The 14,589-nt window shown below is 44.2% G+C and overlaps 1 protein-coding gene and 1 long non-coding RNA gene across 2 annotated transcripts in view; one reads left to right on the top strand and one right to left on the bottom strand.

The window, feature by feature from the left end:
- The window catches only part of LOC117245384, an 11,695-nt gene extending 8,043 nt beyond the window's left edge, over positions 1-3,652 (bottom strand). Inside the window, exon 1 of the long non-coding RNA XR_004500047.1 lies at positions 2,398-3,652. This is a non-coding gene — a long non-coding RNA (uncharacterized LOC117245384). The remainder of the gene's footprint in view (positions 1-2,397) is intronic.
- Positions 1-14,589, top strand: part of SKI (SKI proto-oncogene) — a 101,940-nt gene that overhangs the window by 48,681 nt on the left and 38,670 nt on the right. The window lies entirely within an intron of this gene.

The following is a 14,589-nucleotide window of genomic DNA, read 5'->3' as shown; positions in this document are numbered from 1 at the left end:
AGGGGAGTGGTGCTGGTCCCTCGGTTTTAAAAGCCAAATCCATCAGCTTTCCTTGTCAACCTCCTCCCCTTTCCCCCCCAAAAAAACCACTGAGCCCATGAATTGCAAATTTCGATTCATTGTGCTTTCTCCTTTTCTACAGTGCTATAGATTAATTTCTCTCTCTGATGGTATGACAAATTTTAAGACTCTAAAGATTGATTGAATGGTTCAAAGGGAATTGTTTTGTGTAGTGGCAGGATGATGCACTGTGTGCTCAGGTTCCTTGCACATAGAATTATTTTTTGACATGTATGTAAAAAATATGTACTTAAAATGTAGGGAGAGTGTGTGTGTATGGATATATAAAAATATTCCTACACCCAGTAATGCATGAACATAATGTAAAATGATACTGGTAATGGCTGTCTCCTTAGTGTATATACATAAAAAGCAGCAACAACCACTGCCTAAAAATAACCCCAAATTCTTCTCTCAGATTACATCAATTAAACTTCAAACATTTGATGCAAAAGGCTGGGCTGTTAAATTCTGGTTAAGAATCCCTGGTTCTGGGATACTGGGATAAAGGCTGTGGAAATCCCTGGGGCAGGGACAGAGGAGCCACCCATGGCTATGCCTGTGCCCAGGCGTGTGACTGCTCCTCCATCCTCCTGTCAACAGCACTAAGTCAAATTATGAGCTTTCCTGGGAGGGATGAGTATGACCCATGTCACTCTAGGTGTAAGAAGGGATATTCCTGCTAGAGCTGCGTCATGCAGGCTCTTGGATCTGGGGATGTTCAGCACTTTGCAGGATCCTGCTGTTCATACGTTGCCACCTTGTTCTCAGTCCCCAAATCGCCTTGTGTAACATGTCACTGGTATCACACTCTTCAGGCGTATGTTCAAACTTCATGGTGCAAAAGGGAAAATTGATAATCTAGAAGCAGCTTTAATTAAAACTTGTTTTTCTTGTTCCTTCTCCTATGTTTGTCTGGGGCAGCCCCACTCCCTGTAGTCAGCAATCTGCTTTTCCCTGCTCTCAGAAGTTCAACTGTTGCAATCAAAGATAATTTTGTTTGTGCAAGATACTCATCTCCAAAGGAAGGGCCAAGCATAGGGGTGAAAGAGAGGACAGCAGGCTCATGACTTAAGTGTTCCTGTCAGGCCTTTCTGACAACCCCAATAATTCTTTAATGGCTTCCTAATAAAGGGTAACATCATTATGTCTGAGAGGTTTTTTGGATCACTCTTCTACTCATTTGCTGAAGGGGATGAATAAGAAGTGGTCAAAACCAGCAGACATCTGTTTGTGCCTCCATGCTGTGTTGAGAAGATGCTTCAACAATGTCCAAGTCCTTTTTAGCTTTTATACAAAAAGGGAGTAACAGACTAAATTTCACTGCACGTAAATTCAACTGCAAGATTCACCAATACACATTATGCTCCTGGCACTTTTTGTGTAAACACCCCAGAATCTCCCCAGAGGGTTCTGATACCTGAGGGATCCAAAAGAAAAAAAAAAATAAAAAATTATTCTTCTGTTGCAAGATAGAATTTGCTTAGTGTTACTTTCTCTGAGACATATGGTGCAGCAGCACCTGTTTTGTAAGTATGATCTCAGTGCAGGGAGAGCAGATCCTTGAAAATAGAGGAAATTTCTGCTCTCCTTCCCATAATTCCACCTGGCTGCCACCTGCTCCCACATTTAATTGGCCTTAGTCCCTTGGCTTCTTACTCCGACCGCAGGGTAGGCAGGAGGAAGCAGAGACAGACAGTGAGTGTGCAAAGTGTTGTGGGGAAACAAAAGGGACTTGGAAAGAGCAGCTCAGGGAGAAGCTGGGCTGCTTTGTGTGAGCCTCATCATCCCTGGGGACACAGCACAGCTACTTGTACACCTGGGCCAAATCAGCTCAGCAGTTCTACACCATCCACTGCTCCTGGGTACTGGACTGGTGGTTCTGAAGTTCCCACCTTTCAGTTTTGTAGCACAAGTTACGGTAACAGCTGCGAGTATCCAAGTTTAGCTGGCAGTGATGGAGCCACACACCAGGGATAAACATCCTGACAAAACTGAAGTGTTTATTTGCATATGGATGTCACTGCTTGGTAAATCCCAACACATCTGGTTACCACCACTGAAATTTACCAGTAAAAAGGAGGGTGTTTTGCCTCATTTTTCCCAGAACAAAGTAAGCATGGCTGCTTATGGAGAGGAGCTTTGACAAGCTGATGCTTAACAGATTTCTTTTGTCCTTGGCCGTGTTCACCCCACCCCTATGGAGTTCAACCACCTTTCTTCACTTAGTATGACCACAGATATTTAACCGTGGATTCTTAACTCAATCTAACCACACTGCTAGCCATGGTGAAGACGAGCAGCTTTGGAAGGAAAAGGTGGTAGCGACACACTAACCTGTGGGGATCTGTCTGCAGAGCTGAGGACTTGCTTGAAATACTTCTTGTTTCTCTCTATTATATGTGTACCCTGGGCTTCAAGCTGGAGTTAGAGGCTCAGAACACTTGAAATAAGGACTTGTTTTATGAGGTGGGCCGTGAGTTACAGGCAGAGCTGGGATAGATAAAGCAATTCTTGGTAAAGCCAGGATTCCTATCAGTGCTGTGCTGTAAAGTCAGTGAGCTTTCCCGTTCTGAGGCCTGCAGTTGCTAACTATCTTACAGCACATTCTGACGTGTTCTCCATCCGTTTTCAGCTGCTGAAAAGACTCAGGTTTGAACTATTTGCAGTTCCTGAAGCCCAGAATTTCACTGGCATGTGTTAGGATGCCTCTTAAATAGCTCTGGGAAGCCTTTTTCCATCCTAAGGTTTTGCTTTTGCTGTGCACTGGAGCTTGGGATTTCATTTCAGCACCTGGCTGGGGGTCAGTGGATGGACACCTGCTCTCTCTCAGCGTGCAGGAAAAGTGAGGAGAAGGACATCCAGAGGAGCAAAGTGGCTTAGGAGGTGTCCAGACTGTCTGCAGAGTGTGCTGGATAATCTGGGGCCATGAGACACTCCCAGGCAGAGTGAGGTGGCTCTTGCTGATCTGCAGCATTAATTTAAGGTTCTTTCTATGTTAGTGCACTTTCACTTCCTTTTCTAGAAAAACAGCAAAGTGTAGCTGAACGCTCCTGTTACTGCCCTGTAGGCCCCTTATGCAGCAGTGGGGAGAGTCTCTGGAGGGAGAAGATAAGAAAACCACCTCACTTAAATGAAAATTAATTGCTTTTGCCTTGGTTCTGGAACATTCCTAAGATTGTAATGGTTAATATATAGAGCAATATATAAAATTGTCTTTTTTTCTCTGGGAGCCTTTAAATTTTCTTTAATTCCTGCCTATACAAAAGGTCAGAAAGTGCAGGAAGTAGGGCTGACTGAGCTTTCCATTGCTTACATGAAGGAATATGTGCACTGTCCTTCAGGTCCAGTGCCCAGTTTTCAGTGTTTGGGACACTTGGATTTAGTAGAGGAAGGAGGAGACCAAGATGACCCATGTTTAGTTCTCCCTCAGTGATCTGGCTAATAGCTTTTGCCTCTCACCCCTCAGTTCTTAATGGATTTTAAAACAGTTTAAGTAGTTCCTGGGTATAGATATGACCTGGGAGGCTGCACACACACACACACACACACATGCACACAGTGTTTTACAGCATTGTTACACATGTGCTGGGGCTGCAACAGAACTTCCAGCATTACAGAAACCATTTGTATAAAATCTGTTCTTACAGGGCCTTCTTATTTACTTTGAGGCTGCTTTATGCTCCTTAAAGAGGGTTTAGTGCAGTTCAGAATGCACTACACAGTCTGTCACCAGCCTCCAGGCACACAAATAAGAACATTCCCAGCTGTTTTCCAGTGAAGCTGATTTCCCCAGGCCCACCTCTGTCCCTGTCATGGGGCACAGAGGTGAGAGTGAAATGCAGTAGCAGAGCAGCAGGAGCTGCCCCTCTAAATCATCTCACAGTCAGGCTGCACCAAGCGGTGCTGCTGCCAAGTGCGTGTTATCGGTGTGGCTCTGAGGGCAGATAAGGGAAGGTCAATGCCCTCGGAACTGTGTTTGCAGAGGTGCCTGCACAGTCAACACAGCATCTGCTTCTCTGCCTTTTCATCAGATGTAACCTCAGGTAGAACATCTCTGACTCTGCACAGAGGCTCTGAGGATCTAAAGTTCCATGTACTCCATGGAATATAGTAGTGAGGAATCTCACAGCGGCTCCAGTGGAAGCTGGGACTAAGGATATGTAAATTTAATTCTTTTGCCACATAAATCCTCTGTAAGTATGATCTAAATCGTGTTAATCCAGATCTGCAAAAAGGGGCCTTTCTTTTCCTTTTCTTTGGATTTAAACTCTTTGGAATAGGAATTGCTTGTAAATGCGCGTGCTCGCAATGCTGTGCTCTTGTTAGAGGTCTATAAAAACTTCTGCAGGGTCCCTGCTGAAAGAATTGGACCCACTGGAAATTTTTAGAGCGTGTGCAAGGTCTTAGCGAACTGAGAATTCTTCGCCTGCCAAGGCGGAAACAGGGCAGAGATAGCCTGGTAGATAGTGCTGTTTGCTTGCAGAACAAAGAAGGAAGTCATTAGGCCACACCCTTTACGTGTTCCCTTCCCCTGCACGGATGTGAATTTTCTAACTGAGACTTAAAGAATCCTAAAGGTAGGGGTGTGTTTGTACCCTAGAGAAACCAGACTGGGATGATAGAATCCTAACGAGCTGGTGTGCACCCACTGAATCTGGGTTTGCTGCCAGCTGAAACAAGAAGTTACGTATGATTCTGTTTTTCTCCTTTCCATATTTCTTTTTTCCATTAGCTTTAGAGTCAGTTAATGTTTATACAGACTGAGTCACTCATCCCTACCCAGCCACCAAAGAATGCATTTAATTCACAGCTCAAGGAGCAAACTGAATGTTTAAATTGACTCAACCTTTGTGGAGGCTTTGATCCATTCTTGAGCAGAGTGACTAAGTGAAACCAGGGAAAGTCAGATTGCAGTACCCAGCTCACGACTGTTGCTGTGGGATCATTTTCGCGAAGAACCCGGAGTGTTGCAGCACTTTGGGAGTGGCAGCGGGGATTCTGGGCTGGGACAATGGCTGCTTTCTGCAGGGCACCACAGTGCAAAATGACTGGGCAGCAGCCAGCGGCACAGACCTTTGGGGCTCTGCAGACTACTTTTAGAAATGTCAGTCTCTTCAAGGGCTTGGATTTAGATACCTTGGAGGGATTTAATTTTCACAAAGTGCTGAATACACACGCTCTGAAAAACAGAGATGCTGAAAACTTGTCCTGTGCAAAGCCTTGCTTGGTGTCTTTTTCAGAGTGTGGTGTTAAAAAAAGTCAGTCAAATGTGGCCAAAGACCAAAGCATTAAAAGAAGCCTTTTCTGTGTCATCCCCATCTCATCTGTCTGGCCATAGTCCCTCTCCTCCATTATTCCTTACACTTCTGGAGCACTGAAGGATTTTAATGCAGCTGGATTTAATGTGTAAATAACTAAGCTGAGTGTGGCTAGTTGTGGGAAGTATCCTGGATCCCTCCTCCAGGGACTCTGCAGTATCTAGAACATGTCCTGTCCAGGCTGTAGTGCCATGCTCCTGTCTCTGACTACCATCCGATACTGAACCAAGGGCTCCAGAGCCTTGCAGAAAGTGGATAAATTGTCTCTTTTGAGCCATGCAATTTCTGTTGTATATTTTCTGGGAAGCAGCCAGAAATCCCTGCACACTGCCTCTCTCTTCTCCCTCTTATACACACTTTGTCTCTCTAGCTTTTCCCTTGCCTTTTGTGCCAAGAATGTGGTGGGGGAAGGGGGACCCGCACAGGAAATGCCTGTTCTTTTCCCAAACGACATTTCCAGCTGCATTTGGATGGGAGAATTCGAGGAGGGGGAAAGCATCAAATCAGTGGAAAGTTGTTCAGCTGCCAAGTCAAACTGGTACATTTTAGCTCTAGAGACAGTAGAGCCTTTTCTCCTGAATTTTGGCCCATTTTTAAGTTCTGTTTTTGGAAAAGCGGGGGGAAAAGAAGTTAGTGACATCAGTGCTCCTGCTTTTTATTTATATACGTAATTTTTTTTCAGTTAAAATGAAGCTAAATTATAGCTTTATTTTTAAAGGTTGAAAGTGCAGTGGGGTTTAGGAAAGCTTGAGCAGGGTGATGCGTTTTTCTTTCCAATAGCAAGGAGTGTCCACCTCCCTCTCCATCTTTTATCATCTTTTATCATCTTTTATCATCTTTTATCATCTTTTATCATCTTTTATCATCTTTTATCCATCCAGCCACCCACATGCAGAGCCAGAAGCTCCTGCTCTCATCTTCTCCTTGGTGTTGTTGTTCAGTAACTCTACTGTCACACCTGGGGCAGGGGCTGAAGCAACACCTTGCCATGCAGATCTGCCCTTTTCCAGTAGCTGGGGATTGATCCCTGCCAGGGTGGCCTCGCAATTTATGGGGTGCCAAGGACACAGAGGGGGTAGCTGCAAAGCAGAGATGTAGACAGGACAGGAGATGAAAGTGTTCCAGACAAACAGGATTTCTTCTATTCATCTCAGTACAATGAGGAGGAGGAATTCTCCCTGAGTTGTCTGAAGTGTTGCAGGAGATGGGCTTTGCCTGTGGCAGGCTAAATTTGGAGTTTATCTCTCTCCTTGGTTCGGTGCCCAGCATCCTGAGATTTTTTGTTCAACTCATGTTCAAACAGTATACTTTTTGTGGCCTGTGAGAGTAAAACTTGTGGTGGACCTAACAGAAGTGGCAGGCAAGCACCAGGATCATTCCGGTGGTGCTTGTTACAGTTTTAACAGCTCCAGTGCTATGGATTTTGCAATTGTTTGTCACATAAACTGTGTTTCTTTGAGTAAGGTGCAGTGAGGCATCAAAGCTTTGCAGCAGTTTTACCTTGTGAAAAAACATATAAAAGGAGAATGAAGGAAAAGGGGGGGGGATAGAAAAAAGCAGCTTGTTATTAGCAGCCTGGTTGTCTGCATTTAGAAAACCTATTAAAAATGCATCATGCTGAGGAGACAGTCTGTACAGTGTGTAAAAAAGATGGGTTGCAATAATTCTGTCTCAGTGTTTTGAACCACAGCCTCAGACAACATACACAGGATGGGGTTGGGTATAGAATCCTAAGAAAAGTTGTTTATTGCAGTGCAGTCATATCCTGGATGGGAACCAAATGTGTGACTGTGCCAGGGTCATGGAGGAGCTGCAGCAGGAGAGAGGAGAAGGGGAGCAGGATGGTGGGGGGCAGGAGGAGAGCTCTCCCTGAGCTGAGATGTTACTCTGGGGAAGGTACAGGATAGCTGGAGTTGAGCTCAGCTGATTGATCCCAATCTCTCTTGAGCTGGGGTAAATCAAAGCTGGATTTCTGGAAGTCACATGGCACTACACTGATGGGAATCTCCAATATGACTTAACTGAAACACAGGAATTGTTTGATTCTTCTCTCTGCATTTGTTATGGTTAACAGGAGTGCACAGTGGGAGCACAATGTCTGGAGGAAGTGGGGGAGAACGGAAAGTTCAATCTGTGAATTCTCTGTTTGAGGGAGCGTGCTTTGCTCTGGCACAGTTTCAGATTGCCAGCAGCAGGGAAGGTGAATCAGTCACCTGCATAAGCATCATCTTGGTGCCCATGAGGGTTCTGATGCTGCCAGGGACACACATTGTGTGTTTAGAGTGTGCCATAGGCCTGGACTTGAAAATGGTCTCTTCCAACCTAGTGATTCTGGTGGGGTCACAGGCATGGTGTGTAGCATCCCACACAACCCATCAGGGCTTTTCCCCAAAAACCTGCAGTTGCTGATAAGTTTATTCTTTCCCTGACAGTACAGAGTAGCAGATGGGTGTAGTGCAATGCTAGCTTCTCTGGACATGCTCTGCAGCCTCCTGTTTCTGTGCTTAGAGAGAGGAGTGGGGAGGGAGTGTTGGAGCTTAATCTTTCCAGGAGTGAATCCACATTTGCCCACAAAACCCAGTCACTGAATTTTCATGGCACAGGCTGTTTTCACAGCCTTGAGCGTGATGTCCTCACTGTGAGCAGTCTCTGCCCTTTTCCTATTCCCCTCCAAAAATTCTGGGATCCTTTATCTCTCTTCTCCCAAGCCTCTGTGGCCCTATTGTCCCTTTCTGCTTTCCAAGGAGAGGTCAGTGAGTGCTCAGGGTGGCCTGGGCTGGTGTTTCCTGCAGATTGGGAGGGAAGGAGCAGCAAGGGAGGTTGGAGCCTGCCCCTGCTGATAGCAGGATTTGTTTTCACTTGGCATTTCCATACTGTAGGTGTGCTGTTCTTCTTGCCTAACATTGCAGAAGAATAATTGTAATATAGCAGGGCTGGGAGTTCACTTTCTTTGGCATTTTTGAAATATTTTTATTCAAAGGTTTGAAGCTTCTTGTGTTGAAATGCAACAGAAATACTGCAGAAAGCCCTGAATTGTGATAAATAATTTCTTAATATATTACTTTGTTGCTCTCTCTTTGCTTCAGTTTTTTGTACTAAGATCTTTATGAAAATGCACTAAAAGAGCACATCTGTGTCCAGCAAGGTATTTTCTCACCACTGAGCCTCTCCACTCAAAACTTTGTTTTAACATTGGGAACAGTCTACTGCTCTTGGAAGCATAAATTCCTTTTCCTTAGATCAGAGAGAACTGTCTGATGGCTACACGTGGCCTTGGACATGCAGCTGAGCAGTTCTCCTCCTGTATGACAGGTTAAGGCACAGATCTGAATTGTAGAAGAACTGGGGTTTGTTCTTGTATTTGCTTTTTGTGGCAAATTATTGTGTCCTCTTAATGTCTGTTTCTCCAGCTGCAGAAAGTCAGTTATAAGGGTGTTTGTATGGTTGTGTGCATTTTGGTGTCTGCAGAGACACACACAGTGAGGTGTGTGGTGATACTGTAACCTGTTGTTACAAAGTGCTGCTTCTTTAATGCCAATCTGGGCACATTGTTCCTTCTGCTGTGCTTGATTAATTGTTGTGGGTGCTGTTTCATAGTGTCATTATTTGATCTATGCTGGAGGAGTTGGTGTGGAGCAGAGGGCACAAGATTGTGCTGCCCTCCTGGACAGACCTCACTGGACAGATGGGACTGTGCCTTTATCCTGAGCAATTCACAGCAATACTTTGAAGGATCAGATGTGCTTGGCAGCCTGAGGGTATCCTGGACATTTCTTTCCATGGCTCCGTGTTTCTGTTGAGTCTGGCCTGGGCCAGACTGTGTTTGTGGAGCTGGAGCCTGGCTCAAACTTGCTGTTATGTCGGTTTCTATGGAGGAAAAAGAAAACACATGGGTTGCCAGACCTGGAAGATTATTAAGAGGGGAGAAGAAGGAAGTGTAGGGAGGGTGGTGAGAGGAGTGTGGGGTGGAGAAGAAATGTGATCCTCTTGTGCTCTGAAGGTGAAATCTTGACTTCACCCCTCTCCCCCATTTTTGAATTGTGAGGGGTGGGTCTTGCTTTCCCAGGTGTGCAAAGTGAGACTGAAATCTGTGTGTCTTTAACTGAGGGATGTTTTCAGCAGGGAGAGATCCTGATCATGAAGTGAATTCAGTCAGTGGCTGAACCCAGCTGGAAGGGAAACATGCTGGGGTTCACCAGCACAGAGGCGATTTCTGCCAGATCCCCTGGGTGAGCTGCAGAATCGGGGGTTCATGGAGCGAGTGTTTCATGCATGTCCTTTCAAAGCCTCCCTTGCCTTCCTCAGGTTTTTCATTCAGTCTCGACAAAGCTCTGCTTTTTTAGGAGAAGTTTCAGACTACCCCCCATCTTTTCTCTTCCACACTGTGGGTTACATTTTAGTAGGTGCGTTTCAAGTGGCTCAGTAGCAACCTCTCGCATCAGATAAAACCCCCTGCACTGTTGCTGCTGATGGCAGTGAGTGGGTTTTATCATCATCTCTCGTCTGCCTGGTGCGGGAGATGTCTCTTAAGATCCTGACTCCAGGGAGTTGTTGGAGGTTCCTCTAAAGCAGGGAGGCCTGACGACTGCTGGGCGGGCTGCAGGGGAACCACAGCACATCACCAAGAAATCTCCCATACTTATCCCTAGCCTTCAGCCTCTTGACACATGTCCATTTCAAAATGTCTTCATAGCTGTGTTCTAGGATGATGCCTGAAATTGTTTTGGATGGGTTTGTAGCTTTGTGTTACTGTATCCCTAAAGGAGAGACACCCCTCCCAACCCTCCCAGCCTCATTTCACTCATCAGAACAGCCCTAAACAAGAGCTGGTGGTGTCTGCAGGCTGCCAAACCTCAGACTAGAAATCCTGGGGTCTTCAGGTGTCATTATAATAATTCAAACTTGGACTGAGGTGGTTGAGATTTGGAAGCTTGTTTTGTGACTAGGCTTGGAGCTGGCTTCCAGGGAAGCTGGGAGCAATTTATGGTTTTGTGCACAAACCAGACAGAATTTCTGTGGGTTTTTTCCTCCCTGAGTTTTGGTTTTATTGGCTTCAGAAATAGTCACAGGACATCTATAGCTGAAGTGAAAAAACCATCAGTGCAGTTTCTCACAGTAGACTATTCAGTTGTTCCTCATTATAGGGAATATTCCCTCCTTTAAGACCTAAAGGTACATCTCTCAGAAATGCTGAGTCATAGAACTTTAGTATATTTGCCTTTAAAAGAAACCCCCCATCCTTGGTTTGTGTAAACTTTCGGGTGCTGATAAAAGTGTCACATTTGAGGCTCTTCTTACTTCCACATTTTATATTCTAAATCAAGACAAATCAAGAAACAACTTCTGTACTCTGTGGGCATAATTATTTGCACCTTAGGGCTTACTATAATTTCTTTTACAGATAGATCATATTCTCAGAAATATTAAAAAAGCATTCTCTATTTGATATATTGCTTTTAGAGAGAATATTATTTTTTTAAAAAAGAAAAGGAATCCATCAGAATTTTGAATATTAGTGACAGTCTTAAGATAAATGTATATTTGCTCCAAGCAGCCCACTGTGTTTTTTCCTTTTCACTAAAGAGAGGTAATTTTATTTTCAAACAGTGTTGCACCTGCTTGTTGTATGTTGGTGTTTTTACCACAGGAAAAGATGGGTGAAAGCCCAGGACAAGGCACGGACAAAGCCAGGGGATTCTCACCTGCCTGGCAGTGGGAGGGAGTTCTGTGCTAGGAAAAAGATGGATGAGCTCACATGGGATTTTATTGTTGGTGTTGTTTGAGGGTCCCAACATCTAATTTAGAATCTTCCTGTTCCAAATGGGTGTCTTGTAGGATGTCCTAGCATATCTGAACAGTGTCACTGTGAACAGTGTTGTAACTGCAGCCCAGAGATCAGCACTGAGAAGATCCTGGGAAATGTGCAGATTCTCCATATAATAGTTGGTTTTAGAACAAAGCCTGGAACACTTAACCACATTTCCCCTTTTATTTTGACAGTTCAGACACTGACCACAGGAAAGGCAGTTCCAAACATCTTATTATAGCCTGGGCTGGAGGAAGACACATTTCTGTTTAAATCCTCCTCATTGCAGCAGCATGGCCCAGGATTAGGGGGGGAAGGTGTGGTGGTCTCATCCCATCACCCAGTGAGAGATGGGGTGGGATGTTTGGAGCTGAGGTATGGGACCCAAACAGGCCCCAGAGGCTGTTCAGTGCACTCCTGTGTGTGACCACAGTGAAAATGATGTTTGTAAAAACTCTGCTGTAGCTGAAAAAGTTTGGTAAGTTAGGGAAAAGCAGCAGCAGGTCCAATCTGCCTGCTCAGAAATGGTGTGTGGGGCAGGGAGGCACAGTCCATGAGGCTGCTGGAGCTCCTCCACCTGAAAATCTCTGTGGTTCTCAGCATTCCCCTCAGCAAACATTGGCCTCAGCTGGCAGCTAAAGCAGGGCAAGAGATTATTTTTATTTCTTGGAATTCAGTAGACCTGAAATCTCTGTTAAATGTTAACTTTCAAAAGGCACATGCATCAGCATTCTGAGCCACCGCTGGTAGGAAAAAAGAACAGATTATAGAGAATATAAATTAAGCCAGATTTTGGCCTTTCTCAGCCTGCTGTCTTCCTTCTCCTCTCTATGTTCATCTGCATGACCTGAAGAACAACCTGCAGACAACTGTTCACGTCTAATAACTACTATGGTTTGCTTTTAATTTGATCACAAAAGAAATTGTGTTGGCAAGGATCTAATCCCATTCCTTCTCTTATTTTTTTTCAGAATGTTTTCATTTAAGTGAGTATTGTTGTTGCCCTAGGAAAAACCCAGCAGTTCCAAGTCAGTTGCTGGAGTGTTGACTCATAAATCGAGCACTAAAGAGGTGTTTGAGTCTGCAGAACTTATCAGAAATGGCACAAAATGTTTCTCTTGACTCAGTTTGTAAACTACATGTGCATATATAATAAACAAAGGGACCTTGTTAAATAGACAGTTTTGACCTCAGAAAGGGAAAAAAACCCCCAAAATTATCTGGAATTTTAGCTTAAGTTTAAGCAGTTTCTCATTCAGGTTAAGCTTCATTCTGTAAAGATTCCAGAGAAGAAATTCTCCCTCTTTTAGGGATTTCATCTAGTAATATTAAAGGGCTTTTTTTGTTTTTCTTCCCAACAACAATTTGGAATTATTCCAGATTTATGTCAAACTGGATGACAACTGAAAGAATTGTATTTGTAGTGAATCCTCTCCCACTTCTGAGTATTTGTAGCTAAGGACAATAATTTGTGCAAGGGTTGTCTGAATTATTCCTCCCCAAGTTTCAGATTTTGTTTTCTACGACAGTTGTGTAAATCTGGACTGATTCCAATTGACATCATCCTGGCATTCATTTGTTGACTTTTGTTTCTCTCTATGCTAATAGTACTACGTCCCTCTCTGATCTCACACTGTGATTACAGGCTCCATTTCACTGTAATAGCAACACCACATTCATTATTATTCCTGCTGTAGTAGAGTCTGGAAACCAGAGTCATGACCTTCTGTGCTTCATGCTCTGTAAATGCATTGAGAAGCACTGACTTCCTTCTTGAAATCTAACTTAGCAGAAAATGAAGCAAATGAATGAGAGTGTTGAGAGGAGGACAAAGGTAATGAGTAGGTGTAGCAGAGTTGAGGTGGCTGTTGTGCAACCTGATTGTTTTATCATAATACTAAATATATGGCTACAAATATAATCCACACCAACTCCCTTCACCCAGCACAGCCTTTCAGTGTGCTTGAAATCAGAATAGGAATGAGAGCAGGGAACTGTTCTAAATAGAGGAGTGTAGGGGTTTCAGCAGTAAACTCAGGCAGGAGGATTCCATCCAGTGAACACACCTGCCAGTCCCTCAGCTTCTGCAAAGGGCCTTCCACAGACTGGGAGACTATGCCCAAATGTTTTCTATAACAGGTACTTTGTGAAATAAGTTATTCCTATTTGGGAAAGAAGTGAGGGAGAATCTGAGTTTTTGGAGTTTGGGTTTTTTGTTGCTGGCTGTTTTCAGGATGAATTTCAAAACACCTCAGCTATATAGTAAAAATAATAGTATCTACTTTGCCCTCTCTTAGTTACCATGTGAGCTGTACACTCCTTCCAGCTGCTCACATTGAACTGGGGCAAAAACATTTGCTTCTCCCAAAGCTTGTTTAGACTAAAGGCATTTGCTACCTTACTGTAATTCTGAAGGGGAACAGGAAACCATTGACAGAATCTAACTGGTCCCAGCTGTGAGGGGTGAACACAAGCTCCGGGGCTCTGCTGGGATGTTTATAGTGCATTCCTGAATCTCAAGTGAGGTTCCTCTAGCTCCAAGTATCCTTTTAATTTATACAGATGTTTCTTCATCATCTATTCTTTTTGGGCTGTTGGAATGATCAACAGTTTAGTCTAATTGTGCTGGCTGTTTGGGTTGTGGGGCTGTTTATTTTGTCTGTGTGTCTGGAATAGTCGCTCTTTCAAGGACTCTGCTCCCCAGACCACACATGATTTAGAGAGGAATGGGCTGTGTTGGTTAAAGCCTTGGAGATGATGTGCCTGGGCCTGGTTCCAGGCTTGGTTCCGTCCCTGGCCCTGGTCCATGGCATACACTTCTCTTCTTGCTGCAGGTGGGAAAGGGCAGTGATTCCCTGGCAGTGTAATGGCTTGGGATCAAGGGATAGGAAAGGGCTATTACACTGCTCACAGAGAATCATCTCCCTTCTGGAGATGCCTGTAGTCAGTGCCTACACTACTGTGTTGTATTTTATCTTCCGGAATTATCTGTGTGGCTGTGGAACAGCACTGGCAAAGATTATGTGTTAAAACATCCAGCACCAGTACCCCCAGTCTGTGTGTCAGCCTGGGCTCCATGGCCATTCCAGTTCAGGGAGATCCTTTCCAGTGCAGTAGCTGCAGTTTCTCAGTTGAGTTTATATTGTCTGATGAATAACAGAGGTGGTTTGTCTTTTAAAATAACAAACTTTACATTTTTGGTAGTGTGTTTTCTTCATAATTAAGATATTGATTGTAAGTAAACATTTATGACAGGTCCCAAGGCAGGATGGTTTTTCTTGGAGAATTCATCCCAGCACACCTCAGTGACTGGAGTAAGTCCAGGAGATGCTGTGATCCCTGACAAAAATGAATGTTCTTGTAACTGAGGGAGATGAAGAGAAACTAGAAAAGCAATAGAGT

The sequence above is a fragment of the Parus major genome, chromosome 21 (genome assembly GCF_001522545.3).
Source record: "Parus major isolate Abel chromosome 21, Parus_major1.1, whole genome shotgun sequence".
In the NCBI taxonomy this organism is placed as follows: domain Eukaryota; kingdom Metazoa; phylum Chordata; class Aves; order Passeriformes; family Paridae; genus Parus; species Parus major.
The sequence above is the reverse complement of the archived record's forward strand: the minus strand, read 5'-3'. Positions and strand labels throughout refer to the sequence as shown.